The sequence below is a fragment of the Lethenteron reissneri genome, chromosome 24 (genome assembly GCF_015708825.2).
Source record: "Lethenteron reissneri isolate LAM-NWPU_2019-01 chromosome 24, ASM1570882v1, whole genome shotgun sequence".
In the NCBI taxonomy this organism is placed as follows: Eukaryota; Metazoa; Chordata; class Hyperoartia; order Petromyzontiformes; family Petromyzontidae; genus Lethenteron; species Lethenteron reissneri.
The window spans coordinates 20,354,111-20,358,226 of record NC_083802.1 but is presented as its reverse complement, the minus strand read 5'-3'; the positions used below and the strand labels follow the sequence as shown (position 1 = coordinate 20,358,226).

Here is a 4,116-nt window from a genome sequence, read left to right as displayed (position 1 = left end):
GCGGCCGTGGTACAAACACGACTGCGCGGGCCGAGTGCTGGCATAGCTCGGTGATGGTGATGGTGCTGTGGGAGGTGGTGACGGTGGTGATGGCTGTCGTGATGTTGGTGGTGACGGCGGCAATGTGGTGGTCGTGGTTGCGATAATGGTTGTGGTGATGGCAGTGCCGATGATGGTGGTGACGGTGAGGATAATGGTGGTGGATGGTAGAAGGGACTTGTTCAAGGATGGCTATGGAGGTAATTTGTAGATGGAGATCAACTGGAACCGTCAGTCACCCTGACCCCCCCCCCCCCCCCTCCCCTGCAGGGAGCAGCCAATCTTCAGCACGAAGGCGCACGTGTTCCAGATCGACCCGGCCACCAAGAAGAACTGGGTCCCGGCGAGCAAGCAGGCGGTCGCCGTGTCCTACTACTACGACTCGGCCCGCAACGCCTACCGCATCATCAGCATGGACGGCACCAAGGTGAGCGGCGGGGCCCGCCAGGGGCCCGAGGGGGCCGCCACCCCCCGCCCCACCGGAGGGGCCATCTTGCCGACCGACAGCACCGCCGGCTGCAGCTGCTTCCTCGGACGCTGCCTTCCGAGCTTCCTGGCTCGTAACGCAACGCGTGTACAGTGCTTGGGCAGGCAAGACGGGTGGGGGCCACGCAGCGTGGGAGGTAGCGGCGAGCTGGGGATGAGGAGTCGTAGTAATGGGGGTTGGGATGTTGTTGCAGGACCAGGCGAGCGCGTGGTGGTGGTGGTGGTGGTGGTCACATTGTGAGGCCGAGGATGCTGGTAGTGGTGAGGAGTTGGGAGGTTGTTGTGGTTGGATTCTTGCAGGCGTGTGGGCACGCTACGGAACGTGCTCGGTGGCGGTGGACAGGGCGGTGAGGAGCGTTGTTGGTCATGGTGGTGGTGGTTGGCGGCGGGGGAGGGTTGTTGGTTACAGAATCCGAGGCGCTCATGTGCTTTCACTGGACGCCGGCCCAGGTTCTGCCGAGGAGGGGGCGTGGTGAGTGGAGTGGGGAGGGGGCAACAGGAGTGAGAAAAAAAAAAGCGTGGACATTCTGTGAGCTGAAGCCCGACAGCGACGCTGGGCCCCAACCACTTCACATTCCCGGTCCGGTCCGAACCAACTGTGTTGTGATGTCGGGCACCAAGGTGTCGACTGCCCCTCCAACTTGCCTCTCACATGCCCCCCCCCCTCCCCCATTTTCCTGTGCCCAGGTGATCATCAACAGCACGGTGACGCCAAACATGGCGTTCACCCAAGGACGTCCACCAGAAGTTTGGGCAGTGGGCAGACAGCCGTGCCAACACGGTCTACGGCCTGGGCTTCTATCCGAAGCAGCATCTCACCAAGGTGCCCCCACTCCTCCGCCTCCTCCTCCTCATGTCCTTAACTTAGTACCTGGTGCAGTGTGTAAAACGTCAGACAAAGGTGGCTGGGCGTGGTGTTGGCCACCCACATCCTTGTGCACCTTGCCGACTAATAGCACTTTCTCGCACAGCCTGTTGAGCTATAGGGAGATATTTGTCTTTGTGTATGGACTGTGCTGCTCCCCCCCCCCTCTCCACAGTTTGCGGAGAAGTTCCAGGAGGTGAAGGAGGCAGCGCGCACGGCGAGAGAGAAGTCGCAGGAAAAGGTGGAGACGTCCAGCAACCACTCACAGGTATGTCCACCCTCCAGGTCACGAACCCATGACCCCTCCAGGTCACGAACCCTCAAGGTCACGACCCCTCTAAGTCACGAACTCATGACCCCTCTAGGTCACGAACCCTCCAGGTCACGAACCCTCAAGGTCACGAACCCTCCAGGTCACGAACCCTCCAGGTCACGAACCCAAATGCACGACAGACCCCTGATGTCACTTTTCAGCACAAACGGCACGATGGCAAGGCTGTGGAGATGCCACCGGTGCAGGGCAGGAGGAGGGGAGACCGAGCGGGCGGAAGGCGAGAGGATGCGGTGGCGTGAGGACGGCGAGTTGCTCGGAGAGAAGAGGCACGGAGCAGAAGCTCGCGGGGAGAGAAAATCCGAGCAGCCGACAGATTGCGGCGGTGGGACTTGGAGAGAGAAGAGTGGTGGCGTGGTCGGCGGGCGCGGTTGTGGCACGGTCGCGGTGCGGTTGTTGTAACACGAACGCCGGCGCGGTCGCCCCCACGCAGGAGTCGAGCAGCAGCGACTCGGCGCGCCAGCAGCAGCAGCAGCAGCAGCCGCCCCAGCACCCGACGGGCACGCCTGGGGCCCCCTGGGGCCACGGGGCCCGCGGGGCCCCCCGGAGACCCCCGGCACCCCCGGCACCCCCCGGGCAGCCCCCCGCCTCAACGGCACAGACGACGAGAAGGTGACGCAGGGCGCCCGTGGAGGCCCAGCTCTCCTACGAGAACGAGCGACTCAAGGTGGCGCTCGCCCAAAGGTGAAGGGGAGGAGAGGGCGAGCGAGGGGCGAGCGAGGGGCGAGCTGTATAATTGACCTGGAAAGGCGTCGTATATAAAAGTTAAGTTCTTGTTGTTGTTCGCCGCTCAGCTCCGCCAACGGCAAGAAGTGGGAGGTGGAGCTGCAGGCGCTGAAGAGCAGCAACTCGCGGCTGTCGGCGGCGCTCACCGAGGCGACCGCCAGCGCCGACGCGGGGAAGCAGCAGCTCCACGCACTGCAGGGGAGGCGGAGCACCTGCGGCAGAGGGTGGGGACACGGGGGAGGGGGGCGGCGGTGGGGGGAGGCACTCGCGGGCAAGCCGAGGGAGCTCTGGCAGTGCTTCACGTGTCCGTGCTGCGTGTTCGCGCACTCACTCCCCATGCCTGCCCGGCCCCCCCTCGTCCGCTTTACCCCGCCCTCCCACTACCCGCTCACCCCCCCCCCCAGGTGTTGGAGCTGGAGAGCGAGACGGGGGAGAGCGAGCGCCGCGGCCGAGAGAAACTCGGAGCTGGCGCAGCGTGTGGAGCTGCTGGAGGCGACGCTGCACGAGAGGGAAGAGGTGAGGGGGGTGGGCGGGACGCCGGGAGTGTGTACGCACGTGCGGTGCGTTTCTGCGCGAGTGCGCACGTCGCCCTGTGTAAATGTGGCGTCGCTGCGCGTGTAGGAGGTGGAGAGGCTGAAGCTGCAGCAAGAGGTGGTGCAGCAGGTGGAGGCGCAAGAGGGACGCCGCCTCCCGCCAGCTCAAGGTGCGTCTGTGCGTTCTCATGTACACGTGCATTTTCTTGTGGTGTGAGTGGAGCGTTGTCGAGTGAAACACCGCGGGGTAGCGTGTGGTGGAGGTATTGAGTGGAGCGTGACGTGAAGAGCTGCGGAGTGCGTGGTGGAATGGTGGAGCGGAGCACGCGGGTGGAGCGCTGCAGCCTGCAGCCCTAGCGAGTGGCCCTCTCCCCCGTGCAGGAACGGGAAGGAGCGGCCGAGGGGGCTGGCGGCACGTGTGGCCGAGCTGGAGGAGGCCGTGGGCGCCGCTCGGGCCCAGCAGCTGGAGCAGGGCGAGCGCCTGCGCGATGTCCTGGGCGTTCTCGATGGCAAGATCTCCGAGCTCACCGAGCTGCGCGAGAGCGTCGCCAAGCTGGTGCTCGCCGACTAACGCGGGCCGCCGCACCGCCGGCAGGCGGGTGGGCAGAGCGCCGCCGAGCCCCTTGGGAGGCACCGACATCAACGCGCACCGCGCGCACATACTCGCACGCACGGCGGCTTGCATGCATTTGTCGGGAGATGGTGCCGCTCTCCGGAGCTCGGTCCCGCGGCCGCGGCCGCGGCGACGGGCCGCGCCGAACGCCGCCGTCGTCGAGAGCACCGCGGCAAAGGTCGCGGTTTGAGCAGCCGCCCGCCGCGGGGAGCGGGCCAGGCCGCCGGCGTCGATGTCGGGGGCCCGTGTGGGGCGCGCCCTCCGCCGGGCCCTCCGCCGGGCCCGCGCCACGTCCGCCGTCACGGTCGTGAGGCCTGCGCGGCCAGTGGATGACGAGTGGGACGCGGAGTTACCAACGCTCGTAATCGTAGCAAATCGTACCGTGGGCGCGCGGTCCGCTCCGCTCACCGTTACGGGTGTGCAGGACCCCCCCCCCCGCCCCCCACCCCTGGGCGGGCTTGCGGGAGCCCCTTCCCCCCTTGGCGGGTGTGTGGGCCCCCAGCGCGGACATGCGGGATGCCCC

General features: G+C 66.4%; 1 pseudogene; it reads left to right on the top strand.

Annotated features, from left to right (window-relative positions):
* LOC133346359 (homer protein homolog 2-like) overlaps nt 1-3,623 on the top strand; it is a 13,142-nt pseudogene extending 9,519 nt beyond the window's left edge.
* Nucleotides 3,624-4,116: the final 493 nt, after the last annotated feature.